Below are 17,103 nucleotides of genomic sequence, written 5' to 3' on the forward strand. Positions count from 1 at the left end.
ACACACACACCCTTCCCAAATAAACTATAGGATCTAGCTAGCACATGCCAGCAGAAACTATGATACTATGTTTGTGACAGAGGATTTAATATCTCAGGAGACAATGCTAAAACATATCAAGGATGGATTTTGGGTATTTGGCAAAAGCAGTGAAGTGGAAATGCCAGAACCACCATGGCAAACAGTGGAAAAAGAGATCAAAGGGCTCAGAGAAGTAGGCATGCTGAAGTGGATACACTAAATAAGACGAGAAAATGCATCAGAAAACTTTGTTCCATGGGATCCCCAAGAAGACACTCTGTTTACCAAAGTGACAAGAAATGTCCTAGTAGAGGGGCACCAACATCCCTGAGAAGTTTCAATGGTGGACATCTTCTGTAGGCCAGACTGATGCTGGTGGATGTTACTATAGAATCGGACTCATTGATTATAATGGGAATAGCAGCATCCTGAAAAGAGGCCAGGTAGCCACCCTTAACCACCAGAAGCAAGAAGTCACAAATGCTATAATTCATGGAGATGGTTAATAGAATACAGAATTTCTAGGGCAAGCCAAAAGGGTAATATTCAATCTATACAAACAAAAGAAATCAAGGACGGGTGATCAAGAGACTAGGGACAATATAATGAAAAGTCATGATCTCTAGTCCAATTTCTGGATCTGAGCCAGTGTTTAACATGGAACATACTGACTGAGAGAAAAGTCCCCCAAGGAAGGAGAACCCTATAACATCATGGTAAGTATATATAGTAATGATCACTTGAATCCCTCCCTAAAGGGATCAGTGGTCATTTATTCAGAAAGTTGTAAACTTGGAAAAGGGGAAATTGTAAACAATTTGAGGACTGTTGGACAAAGGACACAGGTTGACATTGAAAATCTGGGCTCAGATTTATCACCCCCTTCAGGGCTTAGCATTCAGTGCCTTCACCTGCTGGAGTGTTGGCAGCTAACAGCTATCAGCTAATCCCTCTTGAGGCATTGCTGTCTGCTGAAGAGTTTCTTTGTCCAAGATCACACTCCCTTCCTGGGGACAGCTTACATCCAGAGACTGGACAATGTGGGAATGTAAGACCGACCCCCTTTGTCTCAGTTTAGGATAACGCTGAAGGGCCATTGTGGCTGCACAGCCACTCATGGGATTAGTGAAGCTTTGCATACAATTGCATCACAGTTCACCTTCTCCCTCTCCCTGGTAATGCCATCTTCACTTCCCCAAAGTACTGATCCCTAGAGGACACCCCAATCCCTGATCTGCATGCAAATCCCCATCTTACACTCTGTGGAACAAGGAGCCCCAATTGCAGCACATGCATTATCTCATTTGCTTCTCACTACAGTTTTACTATTATCTTTCTCTTAAAAAGGAAACTCAAGTCCTAAGATCTTCAGTGTGAACTTGTATGCTCCCCAGTTCTAGAGCCTACACTCTTCATCAAAGTGGATAAGCAAACTCTAATCCCTGTGCTCTAATTAGGCAGATACCCTCCTGGAAGAGACTCTGGGTACAGCCAGTCAGGCACTGACTCCCAAGAGTTTGTAATTCTCTCTTGTGCTTGTGATGCTGTTTTCCTGACCTGACCAACTGACAACCCAGCCCTGTAGATCCCAGATCTCAAAACCTGAATGCACACAGCCTTTGTCCTATGTATTCAGCGGTTTAATAAGTGATTTGTGGCTAGAAAGTTACATAACTATAGAGATCATTCAGGTCTGCATCATGTCTTTCTTCCTCCCCACCCCCAAGTTGTCAGTTCCTCCTTTGAGTAAGGCTCTGTCTCCCAGTCTCCCCCAAGTTCTAAGGTGTCAGATATAGGAAATGCTTGCTGGGAATGTGGCTAAAACTGCATCCACTTGGCAGAGAAACAGACTGTCATCAACAGCTGCAAGGAACCTAGAGGCCCTTTGTGTTTTAGAACAACTTTATTCTCATTTTACTCTGAGAAATCTCTTAGACAATGTCTGGACTCCCATCAACTTCTACACATACACAACGTTTATAAGTAACCAGGCAGGGCAATGAAGCATGTTTAGTCATTTTGCATAAGAACTTCCCTTGCACAACTTCTATATATAACTCACTTGGCAACCCCCTTTTCTACCCATTGAGGCACCAGTGCAGAACATGTTCTTAGGAGTGCTCATGGCAATTTCTGTTGTGAACCAGGAGTGCCAGGCTCCTTGAGGCAATGGAAAGAAAATTCCAGGTGTTATGTTTCCCTTACCCCTTATATTCACATCACCAATATCTCCTAGACTTGCCTCGTTATTCTCAGTCATGGTTCTTCTGCCTGGGAAGATCTGTCTCCTTCCCCTGATCCACATGTTCAGCTCATTCCTGCCCTTGTTCTCCTTTCATGTAATTTTCCACCTTTCTCCCCACAGCAGGAGATCCTTTGATTCCTTCAGTCATCCATGTGCACTGCACCCTCTCCCAAGAAAGCATCCCTGAGGAACCCCATTCCACCATGATCATTCATGAAGTCTTATCAGCACGTACTTATACAGATATTGGAGTATAATTGCCAATTTTCAATGAAATATGATAGAGTTTTAGAGTCAGAATATGATTTGTAAGATCACACTCTGTCTTTTACTGGAATGTGATCCTGGGGAAGTCCCTCCTACTTCAAGCTTCACTGTCCTCATTTGTAAAATGGAGATAGTAAAGCCTACACAATGTATTTGTGGAGAAAACTAATGAGGTAAAGTAATGGGAAGTGACTTTTACATTTTCAAGTGTTATAAAAATGTTAATTATCATTATTGTGTTGTTTCTCCCCCATGGGCCCTCTGAGACCACATCTTCTACTTCCTTTCTAACTCTCCCCTGGGTCACATACAGTGCCAGTAACACTGTAAGCTAATATTAGATGCAGTGTTAAGAATAAAAGGAAACCACTTACCTAATAGAAATAAGGCAAAATCGTAACCATATTGAACACATTATAGACATTTTTCCACAGAGTGAATCTAGGATGTTCTTCACAGGGAAACATCCTGAAAAGGGATGAAATTTATTTGCAGCCCACTCTTGCTGATCTATACTGAATGGAAGAGGGATAGCGTTGAGACACATCCATTCCTCATTCTAACATGAGGCCAACGTTGCTAACAAGGGATAATTGGCCTCTGGAACCCTTGTTAGTTTTCCCCCCAAAAGGCTGCTACCTTGAAATAACCAGATTTTTGAAATACTCCTTAAAGAGATCATTTTTATCTCCACGGTATGATCAGTTCCTCTTCAACATCTGATGCAACGCTTAGTGTTTTCCATTGCTTTCTAGCTGTGTCAGATTTCCCTAGAAGACAGAAATGAAAGTGATGACTAAGAAGATTGCACTTAAAATTCAAATTTCTGACCTACACACTGATTCCCCCACCCACCCCTCCCATTCCTGTCTCCTAGACTTCCAAAGGGGGAAATCACCATTTTTACACAGTGTAAAGCCTTCAGCTTACACCATTCCATGTAGACTTGCAATCTCTAAGCACGAATTTAGTTCATCTGGTTGAAACTACATAAAGCAGAACCAATTCAGAGAGTTCAGACTTTTTTTTCTATTTTCCTGACAATCTTCTGAATAGACAGAAAGGGTTACAAGCCAAAAGTGTAACAGTTAGGTCTATTTCCCCTCTGCCACAATTAGGTATTTACTTATCTCTGCCACCCCCAACATTGGTTCATATTCTATATTCTAGTCTTGCCCCCAAGTCCAATTATTTAAAGCACCATGTCTGTAATGGAGAAAGACATTGGAGGCAAAAGAAAAAGAGAGTGAGTGGGGGGAAACATAACAATAATATGGAGACTTCAGACTACCTCAACATGCTGTCATAAAACATTTCCCTCACAGAAACAGAATGAAATTTCTCAATTGTTTTTACTTTTCTTTAATGACCCAGACTTGAGTAATACAGCCAGTACTTTGATGGCTATCTAAGATAATTAAATGATTATGCTGACGTGTTAATGGAGCTCATTTTCCAGTGCAGTCTGTTCTAGATATGCTCACTGAAATCAAAATCATCTAGAATTTAGCGGCATTTTAGCCCTGCTCTCTACCAAAAGGCAGATTTCCTAGTCTGCCAAGCTATCAAAAAGTAGATGATTAGATGGCACAAACTTTATTAAGGGATCTTTTGCAAGGAGGGCTGGTACCTCAGGTGTAGTACCGAACACCCTGCAGGAACTCTACACTTCCTCTATATATTTATAGAAAGCCATGCACTGGAACTACAACACTGATCAGAACTACTCCTGAACAGAAGTTCCTGGTTGGTCTTAGATTGACCCATTAGCAGATAATTGTAACACAAGTCAGGTGATAGCAAATATACAGGGCCAGGGACTGGGGGCAATGTAGGGGTATAGAGGAGGAGTTGCCGGATCATGTCTTAAAGGAGCAGCAGGAACTGGGCAGGAAAAGAGAAGAAAAAAGGCCAACCCAGGCAAAGGGAGCAGCCAGAACAAAGAATCAAGACAATAAGAGAATGTCCTGTGCAGAGAATCAGCAAACATTTTTATCCCATGTGTTTTTTATATGGTGTTTTTTACAGCTACCATTTTGTAAGTCAAGCCTGCCATTTTGTTTCTCTCTTGTTTTGGAGCCCCCTGGAGATGTTGGTCTGTGAAGCACTATCTCTAACTCTCACTGTGAGGTCACCTCCCTCAAGGTTCTACTGCTTTAATGACCCTACATCACCACTCCTAGGAAACTCAGAGGTCCAGTAACCTGGGTGAACTGAGCAAGGAGGTTCTCCCCTTATCGTGGCCTGCTGTGATGGAGGGGTCCTCAAGTAGTGCTCATGTCTTCCATAACATTAAAAGAGAGAGCCTTTGCAGGCTTTACCTCAGCCCACTGGGTTCTCTCCAAAACCAAAGGACTCAGAAATGACTCCATGGGGGTCTGCCATGGGAGTTGAGGAAATTACCAATTCTTCTTCAGAATCTCCCTTTCCCCCCACAAAGCCTAGAAGCTTTGATGTGGGGCCAAGCTCCTTTTCCCTTAGGCACTCATCTCTCCCAGATAGTTCCTCACTCCACCCGCCCTCTGACTTTTGGCTGGCTGCCCAAGCAGTTTACCAGACAGCCCAGATGTGCCTCAATCCTGATAAAGTATACTTCCGAGGCCAGAGCTGGGGTCCCTTCTACCGCATTTCTTTCTACTTTAAGCACAAATGAGAAAGTAAATCTCCAAACATCATTTTTAATATTAGAAACTGTTAACAGCAGATGCCTCTGGAGACGGAATCATCAGCTGGGGAGCAGGGTGGAGGGAGACTGACTTTTTTACACACTTTTTAGTCGTTATATTGTGCTGTGCGTGTGGATTGCCTATTCAAGAACTGTAATTTTTTGTAAAATTACTGTAGAAAGAAAAGTAATTTTTTTGAAACCCACAGTTTTAAGAATATTTTTGAGAATGCAATACTAAGGCCTTTCCTATGTTCTAAGATGGCTCAATAATATTATAGGTAAAAAGTCAGTAGGTTAAAAAAATGTGATTAAGAAGACAGACCTCAGACAATAAACTCACCTTGAGGCTTTAATAATTAAATTTAATCTCTCTGTGCCTTAATTTTGACGCCTGTAAAATGGGGATAATTGTGAGACTTATTGTGAGATTAAATGAACTAATATATATGAAGCATTTAGTGTTTGCCCCATAGTGAATGCTGTATAATTGGTTGCTAACAATCACCCTTAAAAGTTGCTGTTCACCTCTGTCACCTTCTGCTATAGCATGTGGTAAGAAAAGGTCCAGGTGAGTAAAGCACACCTCTGAGAAGTATTAAAAATGAAATCTGAGTGCTTTCAAAGCCCTTGTCACATTTCGCTGTCTCCAGCCTGCGGGAAAAGCACTTTCTTTCACATGAGTCACTTCTACTTCCTCGGCCTCCAATAGCCTCCCATACACAGTATAAGACCTGAGTCAGGGACCCGAGTTCAAGCTCTTGTTCCTCCACTAACCCGACACGTGTCTTGGACAAACCACAAGGCCTCTAGTCTTAATTTCTTCACAGGAGTGTCACAGGGCCAAGCAAGCTACTGCATGTCATAGGGCCAAGCAAGCTACTGCATGTGAAAGGGCTTTGTACTGCCCAAACTCTGCACACAAGATGTAGTTATTTCGAAAATACCCAACTGATGACCTATTAAATGGAATAGTCAAGTTCGATAGAACAAGTGTGCATCTGGGAAGTGGAAGCACCCAGAAACTTCCACACTACCATGAGAAAAGTTTACTTTTTGGTAAAAACTCTGCAATTATTGAATCAGCCACTGAAGGAATAGCCCCCTCCCAGAATGTTCTGGGGGTGGGGTTGCTGGTACCCCCTCTGCCACCACCACCTCAAGGTAGAAGAGTTCTGAAACTCTCAACGGTTCCTTTTCTCTTCCAGACGTTTCTTCTGGGATCCACACTCTGGGTCCTGTCACTTCTCTGGAATAAACTGTCTCCTTTCACATCCAAGACACCAAAACATACTGCAGATTCCTATAGTTCAATCCACAGTGACTTGTAATCAGTTCAAAAAATCTCGGAGAACCAAGTTTACCAGTTCTGTGACTTCAAAGTAAGTCAATTTATCTCTCTAGGCCACAGTTTCCTTGTTAGGAAAATGATATTTCAGATTCTGAGTCAACATGAGGTTGACACAAGTGTAAACTTAGTTTCCACTGTTTCCTATCTCTCCATCCCTTCTGGTTGATTCCATAAACCTCCACCCCCTGGCCCAAGCTGAAATCCATCTAACAGCTCTCTCTGGTTTTGAAGAAGGTGGGTCCTGACATGTTTTTGTTCTCAGGGGTGAAAGGTTGCTCTCCTCCCATCCTGGCCCACCTGGCCAGGGTCCTCACATAGCTGTTGCTTAGTAAATTCTTGCTTAGTGAAGAGACAAAGAAAAGAATGCACGGATAAATGGATTAACTTGTTCATTCCTTCAACAAATGTTTACTGAGTGTCTATTATATACCAGAGAGTGTAGTTCTGTAAGAACGTGATCCACCTATTGGGTGGAAGTGGAGGTGAGGGGGCACCGGAGGCTTCCCCTAAGTAAAATCTGGCTGAGACCTGAACGAAGAGCAGGAGGTAAGGCTATCAGGAGCATTCATGGGACCAGAGGCCCTGGAACTGGAAAGAAGAAAGAAATGAGTGGATGAAAGAATGAACAAGTGAATGAATGAATGAACTAACAGACCAGTGAGTGAATGGGTGGCCTGCCTTACCCTCCATTACTGACATTCTACCTCTTTTTGAATTAGTGCCTCTTTGGTGCCTGACATATGTGGTTATATTTCATCAGTGTGTAAAGCAGGTGTGAGTCCTGGACACCTACTCCTGTGGTTAGAAAAGAATCTTGCAGTATCTGTATCAACACCTCCTCCTTGGCTCCTATTGTATGGAAAACAATCATTATCCAAATGGAGGGCTGAGGAATTTCAGACTTTCACTACTTCAGGGGGTTCACTTCTCTCCTCTCTTCACTAACTCACCCAAGTTTCTCCAAATGACAGCTTCCATTTCAACCCTTGTCCGTTATCAGTGTAACTGAAACACCTCCCCAGATTGGCTGTAGTAATTTAGATTTTTTTTTTAATTTCGCAATAAAATCCAGTAAATCCAGTATAGAATTTAACCGTGTCTTTTCTCTTAAGGTGAAATCCTCAAGGGAGATAAGTTTACCAAGCAGAAAGAAAAAAAAAAAAAAAACTTTTGTCATTCCTGAGAAGAGGGGAGGAAAGGGGGGGAAAAAAACCCTGTAAATGTCACTACTGACTAATCCCATCTATTTTTGGAAGGCCCTGGGGGGTTTTAGGGCTTTCCATGCGGTAAATTAAACAGCGACATTCCTCTGAAAAAGGAATGTGCAGCCTTTGCTCCCTGGCTCACCTGTGTCAGCCATAATCAGGAGCCTGAAGGGTGAGTGGGAATTCCGAGGGCAGAATTGGAAACTGCACCCACATGCCCTCGGGTACTGCAGATCACTGGCATTTTTAAAGCCTATGAATCAAGCGTGACCCTAATCTGATAGCTTTCCCAGGGCCACTATGGACCTGTGAGGGTGCTCTTTTAGCACTGGCGTCCCCTGCTGTGTCTACTACTGTTGACTCCATTTACACCTGACTTGGGACAATAGACGGCAAGGTCAGATGCCCAGATCTGTCTGTTCCCCTGAGCCTGCCCTGAGCTCTAGCAAATCCACGTGAGTCCTACAAACCATGTCTCTTGTTACAAGTTCAGAAAACGTTTCGTCGTTAAAAACGCACTGGTATGCCCTGGAGAAGAAGTAAAGCTGGGCACACAGGTAAATATGTTCTCGCCATGTTTTTAAGTTCTACCATACTTGTAAGTACTTCTCACATCCACCACTTCGAGTCTTTGTACATCAGGTTGATGGCGTTAGATGGAAAATAAATTTTTGCAATGATGGTTCATTACATGAATCTCTCTACTTTTGTGCATGTTTGAGATTTTCCATGTTAAGTGGAAAGAAAAATAAGTAACACTGCACTTCACATGCTGTAGGATTCTTGATGCTTTTACGTGCTCCTCTTCAGCCCAACCAAAGACATGGAAAGTGGGAAACCTCACACAGCAGAGCTCCCCGCTGCTGAGTCTGCCCCGAATCCCAGCTCATTTTGCTCAGTTGCGTAGAAATGGCACTCCATTTTTTATTGCATTTTACATCCCACCAATACTTGCATAAAGAAACTCTGTCTCACCACGATTAAAATTAAAGTTTCATTTCTCCTAAGAAGGGAATTACATATTAACAGGCATTCTGGTGTTATTCTTACCTTTTACTTAAAAGGTAAAGCTTTTAAGGACATTAATAATTGCAATACTATTATTGGAAGTAAATTTTATTCCTGTGTCTAGAAAACATATTAGCAAATGATGATGTCACAGTAGTTGAATTTTGCAATACAACAATTGAGGATTTTACAACTACCCTAAGTCTAGACCACAACACAGGTAAGTAAAACACAGAACATGAATTCTGTAATTGCCATCACCACAAAAAGAAAAATCCATTGCACATTTACAAAGTTAATAATAATGCATAGCGTGCTTGCAGATAATCACGGGGGTGAAAGTACACTGGTTCTTAGGAACTGTTATAAAAACTCCACAACCCACTTACACAACTTTGGGTCACAAGTATTCTACCCCCAGTTGAAAACCATTCCCTTAGCAGATGTTTTTAATACACCCAAAGCCAGGACAAATTGACATTCCCTTTCCTCCTGCCCTGCAGTTGGAGACTATTGGACACATGGAGGAGGGGCAGACAGCTGAGGACTGCATGCCAACTCTGAGTGGAGCGCTATTCCCGCCCCACCCCACAATACCCCAGCTTGGCCCTGACGTCAAACCAGCTTCCTGGGCTCTGGATGAGAACAGAAAACAAATTCCTTATGCTCCAGTAAAGCGTCCACTAGTTATTCGAAAGAAAGCCTTAGAATCTGCTTGATAATATGGATCATTTTGAACTAACAGGATGATGGCCAGTCTGAATTAGTGAAAAACCTCCTTTATGCTTTAATGTGATTTATAGGACCGTCCCAAATAGAGCTTGGTAACCATTGTTTTTTTTTTTTTAGCTTTTTGTTTGTCTGTTTTTAAGCCATATATATATATATATATATATATATATATATATATATATATATATATTTCTATTCCCATTCCAACATAATAGCAATGGCTTTTGCCTAGTTTAATTTGCTGTATCTACTATTTGTACACTCTATCTTAATTACATTATGACCTCTTCTTAGAATATCAGGTGCATGTAAGAAGGAAAAGCTGTACCACCAGGCTTTCTTAAGAATCCCCATTCCAGTGGCGCCTGGGTGGTGCTGTCTGTTAAGCGACCAACTCTTGGCTTTGGCTCAGAGCATGATCTAACAGTTCATGAGGTCGAGCCCCAATACAGGCTCTGCACTGACAGCATGGAGCCTTCTTGGGATTGTCTGTCTCCCTCTCTCTGCCCCTCCCCTGCTCACACTTTCTCTCTGTCTCTCTAAATAAATAAATAAACATTAAAAAGAAAAATCCCTGCTCCAGGACAAAGGGGCAACTAACAATCTGCAAGAGCAAATGCAGAGTGAAACATAAAGCAGAAGCATCAACACAGCCTCCCAGAGGTGCACAAGCAGTGCCAGGGCCCCATGCTGAAGATGAACATGAGCTGTGTGAGTTCAGTAAGCACATCGGTTCCAGCCCCACCACACCCATGGTGCCTGCACACATATAGTATGCATGCCTATTCCTTGCATCAGTCTCCTTTCTCTCACCCAGAGCTATCCTGTAGAAGTTGGTATATTGACCCCTATTCCAGAATCCTGAGGGAGTCTAGCCCCACAAATAAGTACTCTCACTCATATTAAAAGGCAGATTCAGCATCCCAATATGCTCTTCCAGATTAAACAAGGCTCAGCAGAGTAAGGTTCCATGTAAACAACAGTACAAGTTCAGGGAGAAGATATGACTTGGCCAGAGGAGGTAAGAATAAATATACAGGCAGAACTTCTAGTTACACTTAAAGAATTAAAGATTTGTATTTATTCACCCCAAACCCATAAAAATGGCATTACAAAAAAAATGTAAAGGAGGAAAAAACCTAAGCAGCCGAGGGAGTCTGTGTATGAGACTTCAGCCACAGGTGTGGGCAGAGTGAAATACCAACAGAAAACGGGGACATTAAGCGGAAGAGTCACTCTGGATAATGAGACACGCAGGTGCACTGACATCGCCCCTTTTGCTAACCTTCGTGAGGCTGAGCTGTCAGAATACTTGCAAAGCAGGTTTCTGTCCTCCAGTCAAGAAATTGGACAACTCCTTTCTGGGGAAACTGAATACGCCAGAAGAGACCTGCCCCCACATCCTGCATATACTGGCATTTAAGGTCTTCCAACAGAAAAATCAAGAGCTCTCCCAGATCTCTCTTCAGAAAAGCGTACCAACTAATAAGCCCCACCTACATAAAACTTCCCATATATATTTTAGTACCTCGCCCTTGCTTGGTACTTACAAATAAGTAACCAAGACATTTGAAAAAAATCCACATCATTGAAAGAAATAAACCAAACAAACCAACACAAAGAAGAAACTCAGGAGAAATTAAAAAATAAGAATTAGAAAAAACAATGTTTTAAGTCAATATTAATTTCCTTAGAGCTAAAAGAAGATATATTCATGCAATAAGATACTTTTAAAAATTTTTTTATTTATTTTTGAGAGACAGAGAGAGAGAGAGCACTGCAGGAGAGGAGCAAAGAGGTAGGGGGGACAGAGAATGTGAAGCAGGCTCCATGCTAACAGCAGAGAGCCTGATGTAGGACTTGAACTCATAAACTGTGAGATCATGACCTGAGCCAAAGTCGGGCTCGCCCTTAACTGACTGAACCACCTAGGTGCTCTAACAGACACCATTTTTAAAAAGAGAGCTCTTGGGAATTCTAAATATGACAGCAACGATGAAAAGCTCAATATGTTAAATAATAAAGCTGATGATGATGATAATAATAATAAAATAAGCAAAATACTAAAGCTGAGCAAATCTCCCAGAATGAATAGGAAAAACAGAAAGCAATGAAAAAGAGAAAAAAGGTTTGTTTGTTTGTTTGTTTGTTTGTTTTTAATATGACATTAATACAGAAGGGCCAATATCCAGAAAGAAAGAATAGTGAAAACAGAGTAAGAAAGAGAGGGAAAGAGGGTGGGAAACCAGGAAGTGGAAGGAAGAAAGAAAAGTAATCCTCATAAATAATGCAGCTCATATGTAGTTGGGACTGAAGTAACTTGGCATGCCATAGAACATTAAGCCAACAACGGCAAAAATGGGAAACTATCAAAATTTATAGTATAGTCCTCAAAAGACTCAAGAACTGGCAGTCCCAGATACTTCAGAACCTGAGGGCTAACCACCCCATTAGAAAATAGTAGGCTTATTCTTTGAAGACATTCTTTCTGGATTGAAGGTCAACTGGCCCAGCTGTTGGTTTGGGAACAGAACCACAAACTAGGGCATTATAGTGGCCATAAAATGCTGAGACTGCCAGCCCTATTTCCCCAATTGGCTATGAGAACACTGACAGCATAACCTTGTAACTTAACAGGGGATAAGAAAAGTTTTTTTCTGGAGAATATGACCAGCCCAAGAAAAAAGACCAGAAAAAAATAAACCAGGTTTCCTACAATAAACAGTACTTCCAGATCATGCTACAGTGAAGCTCAAAGTCAACAAGCCCCATCTACAAGCTTAGAGGTTCCAGTTAGCTTTTCAGTCCTCTGTTCTAATCCTAAGCAGACATCCAAGGATTATCAGATATCTAAGGAAGGCGTAAAACAAGAAAACTAGATAACAAAACAAATGGATAAAAACAACTTGGAGGAAACAAAATATATAGGGATTAAAACAAATTAAAAATTGTCATTAATACTCTCAGGAAAATAAGAGACAATGTTATACTCTTAAAACAATACTAGGAAACTTGAAAAGCAATACCCAGGTTAAAAAAAGAGAAGTGGTAGAAGGGTGCCTAGGTGGCTCAGTTGGTTGAGTGTCCAACTTTGATTAAGGTTGTGATCTCACAATTGGTGGGTTCAAGTCCCACATCAGGCTTGCTGCTATCAGCGAGGAGCCTGCTTTGGATCCTCTGTCCCCTCTCTCCCTGCCCCTCCCCAGCTTGTGCTTTCTCACTCAAAAAATAACAAACATTAAAAAAAAGAGAGAGAAATATTAGAAATTAATAAACATGGTGGTAATAATGAGAAACAACAACAACAAAAAAATGATTAGAAAATAAAGTTGAGGTATTCTCCTAAAAAGGAGAGTATAACACAGAGGGAACAACAGAAAAGAAAAAGTAAAGACATTAGAGGACCAATCCAGGATTTCCAATATCTAATTAACAAGAGTTTCAGAAAGAGGGAACAGAACACCAAGGGGAGGAAATCATCAATAAAATAATTCAAGCAAATTTCTCAGAAGTGAAAGATGGGAGTTTCCAGATTTCCTGAAAGGGTCACAGAAGGCCCAACATAATAGGTGAAAATAGGCCCATGCCCGGGAACATATATTATGTTTCAGAACTGGAGACAAAGGTAAGATCCTTTTTGTCTTGACTACTAGAGGATGTTCTCCACCAAAACAAAAGAGTAAACCAAGAAAGAGGAAGAGATAAGGAATTCAACTCAGAAGAAAAACAGGGCATTCCAAGGTTGATTAGTGCAACATCCTAAGATGGCAGTGCTGCAACAGCATGGCAAGCCCTCAACCCAGATAGAATAGGGTTAGGGTGGGGGTGGGGAGGCTCTATTTAAGAGAAAGAAAGAGACTGGTAGGTTACCTCATGTTGGTTGATCTGGTGTCTACTAGAAGGTAGGTACAAAGAAAATGAAATAAGTGGCGGGGGTGGGGGGTGGAGAGGCAACAATTAACTTCAGGAAAATCAAGAAGAAACAACCATAGTCCACAATGCTCAACTGTGAATTATATTTGCATGAACAAGTTAGGTAAGCACAGAAGTTGATTAATCAAAAGTGTGTAATCTTGCCAGTATGGGACGCAGGAACAGAGGGAAAGACGGTGTAAGAGTATTGGATGCCTATCTGCCATAACAGCTGTTAGAAAATGTCTAAAAGTCACAATTCAAAGCAGTATAATCTAAGCATATTATTTGGAAGTGCCAAGGTATATACTCCAGGAGAAATGGCCAAGAGAGTCAACGGTGGTTGCCTCTGGGGAGGGGCCCTGTAAGAGTATAGGGAATGGTGCAGTTTTGTTATAAATTTTTTAATACTATTTAACTTTCTAAATGATGTACATGTATATCTTTGATAGAATAATTGAATTTCTTAAAATGTTCTATTTTTTCCTTTTTTAAAAAATTTTTCTAATGTTTATTTATTTTTGAGAGAGGGAGAGAGACTGAGTGCGAGCATGGGAGGGGCAGAGAGAGAGGGAGACGCAGAATCTGAAGCAGGCTCCAGGCTCTGAGCTGTCAGCACAGAGCCTGATGCGGGGCTTGAACTCACAAACTGTGAGATCATGACCTGAGCTGAAGTTGGATGGCACTTAACCGACTGAGCCACCCAGGTGCCCCTCTATTTTTTTCAAAATGAAAAAAGAAAAAAAACAAAAAAAACAATTGTGAAGGACTTTAGTTCTTAATTAATTTAAGGAATCAACATGGTGATGGACTATTAACTCCTCCAGATAAGGGGCTGGTCTTACACTTCTCGTTCCCAGCATCTAACAGAGAGTAGGAACTCAATGGATACTTGTTGTTTGATTGATTGTTCTACTAATAGGTATCTTGGGCTACATCAATGGAATGATAGGGATAAAGTTAACAGATAACACTCATCGAATATATCTGCTATGTGTCAGTCTTTATTCTAAGCACTGGGCATATATCACATCATTTAATATTCATAACCCCATGAGAAAGATGCTGACATTGCCCCACTTTAGAGACAAGGACACTGAAGGACAGACGAGTTCATACAATTGATTCTAAAATGTTTATTTATTTATTTTGAGAGGTGGGGGGGGCACATGCATGAGTCAGGGAGGGGCAGAGAGCCAGGGAGAGAGAGAATCCCAAGCAGGCTCCCCACTGCCAACACAGAGCTGGATGCAGGGCTGTGAGATCATGACCTGAGCAGGAGTCAAGAGTTGGATGCTTAACAGACTGAGATACCAAGGTGATCTGTATAATTCACTCTAAATTACACAGCTAGGAAGTGTCAAAGCTGGATCTACACTCAGAATGGCTGGTTATAGTCTCCACTCTTCGCTAAGCTTCACAGTCAAGGATGAGGTGTCCTATGGTCAGGCCACAGTTGGAATATTCTGTTCTCTTTTGAACATAGAATCTCTCTCTCTCTCTCTCTCTCTCTCTCTCTTTAGTAGGGCAATGTGAGAAGACCAAAACTATGCAAGTAGGTGTGGGAAATAGGAATGGTTTGTCAATAATGATAATCATGTCTAATGTCTAATTGTGTTTCAAGGGGGCTGGTAAAGAATAGTCTTGTTCTTTGTATCCCAAGTAGTAAAACTAGATCAGTGATACAGATTATCTGAAGCTATATTTCAATTTAAGGAAGAACTTATCCACTGTTCAATGGGAAGTCAACTGCTTTGGAAACTAGGTGGTCCCGTTTCTGAAAGCTCATCAAACTCCAGGCTTAGAAGAAAATCTAAAAGATACTTCATCTAACCAGCCTCAGGATGCTTGAATCACCTTTATATCATCCTTCACAATGGTATTCTCAAACATTTCAGAGATAAAGAACATAGCAGGGGAAGCACATTCTTTAAAAAAAATTTTTTAATCAAAATTACACATGCACACAATTTAAGGAGTTGAATAGTTCTACAAGATTTGTTAAGAAAAATTGAAGTTCCTCACTAGACGCATCAACCTTCAGGTTGTTTTTGTTTTGTTTTGTTTTGTTTTTAGGTAATTATTTTAGAAAATTTTACCTATATATCTCCAAATAATCTTCTTATATTGCTACTTCTTGATTTTTCAGGATTAGGCATTCTCTATTAACTTGCCACAATGTTATAATTTTGTTTTCTTTAACTCCCCACCCACAATATACCCTTTCTATCTCTTTACTATTCAAACATAGTTTATGTAATTATTTTGGTTACATCGTTTACATTATTATAACTAAAAACTATTCAGAACTGAATCATGATGCAAACCATGTTTGTTTGTTTTTTTCCTTTCCTAAATATCTTTGCGACTCCTCTGGAATGAATAAAGTCTCCCTTTTTGCCTTTGCTTATTATTTTGTTATGTACTTAGTAATTTAAATACTCCATTTTCTGTTCAATGTATGAATTTCTTCTTGAGACATTCATACACATCAGGTTTTCTAGTCATTTTACATCTTTAACAAAGCCCATCTCAGAGCCTCCTGACTTATTCTAATGTGGACTGGCTACTCTCCACGTCTAGTGCACAGTTGCTATCTGGAAACTTCCTTTACCATCACCTGGAGATTCCCTTCACCTTTCTCCTGTTTCCTGTATCTCTTGTCTCAGTCTTATTTGGTTTTCTCCATTGTTTTAGTGGTACTCATCCCACAGTAGCTTCTTAAGAAAGGTTGTGTGGGAGGTAAAAAAAAAAAAAAAAAAAAAAAAAGTTTAATGCTTCCAAGACTAAATATATCCTTATTCTACTTCACACTTGATTCTAAATTGCGTTTTAGCTTCTAGTGTTGCTCTTAAGAAGCCTAGAGTTATTCTGATAGTTGTTCTTTGTATGTGACCTGTTTTGTCTCCCTTGAAGTTTTTAACATTGTCCCCTTGTCTTGAGTGCCCTGAAATTTCACAATACTGTGCCTTGGGTGTGGGTCTATTTTCTTGCATTGTGCTGGGCAATAGGCAATTTCCGACAGGAAACTCATGTCTTCCAATTCTGGGAAATGTACTTGAATTACTTTGTTGATGACTTCCTCCCCTTAGTTTGTTCTGTTCCCTCTTTTGGACACTTTTATTCAGAAACTGCACTTCCTGGATTGATCCTCTTATTATTTTATCTTTAATTTTCTCCTCTGTTTCTCTCTTGTTTCTTTCTAATTTCTGGGATATTTCCTCAACAGTATCTTCCAACCCTTTTATTGAAATATTCACTTTTGATGTCATTCTGTTAATTTCTAAGAGGATTTTTTTTGTTCTATTAGTTGCTTTTTCTAGCATCTTATTTTCACCTTACAGCTAAAATATTTTTTTTATATCTCTAAATATATTAATAATAGTTTTTTTCCTTGATGTTTTCTTCTCATTGCATCTCTTCCTTTAAATCTCTTTTTCCCCCTTTCAGTTGGCTTTTTCTAGTTGTTTGTTTCATTATTTTGGTCTCTTTCATTTCAGGCTGTTCTTATGGGTCTGGTATTCTGGTTGTCTTCTCATATTAAATAGGGGCTTAAAAACTGGCTGGAAGCCCTGGCCTTTGAATGGGGTTTGGCCAGTTTTGGTTTCACTATAGTGGGACCTAGCTGGATTGTTTGGTAGGGAACCTCCAACATCAGAAACATCAGGTATTTCTTCTTGGATTGGTCAGATACACC

Source organism: Panthera tigris, chromosome A2 (genome assembly GCF_018350195.1).
Source record: "Panthera tigris isolate Pti1 chromosome A2, P.tigris_Pti1_mat1.1, whole genome shotgun sequence".
Classification (NCBI taxonomy): domain Eukaryota; kingdom Metazoa; phylum Chordata; class Mammalia; order Carnivora; family Felidae; genus Panthera; species Panthera tigris.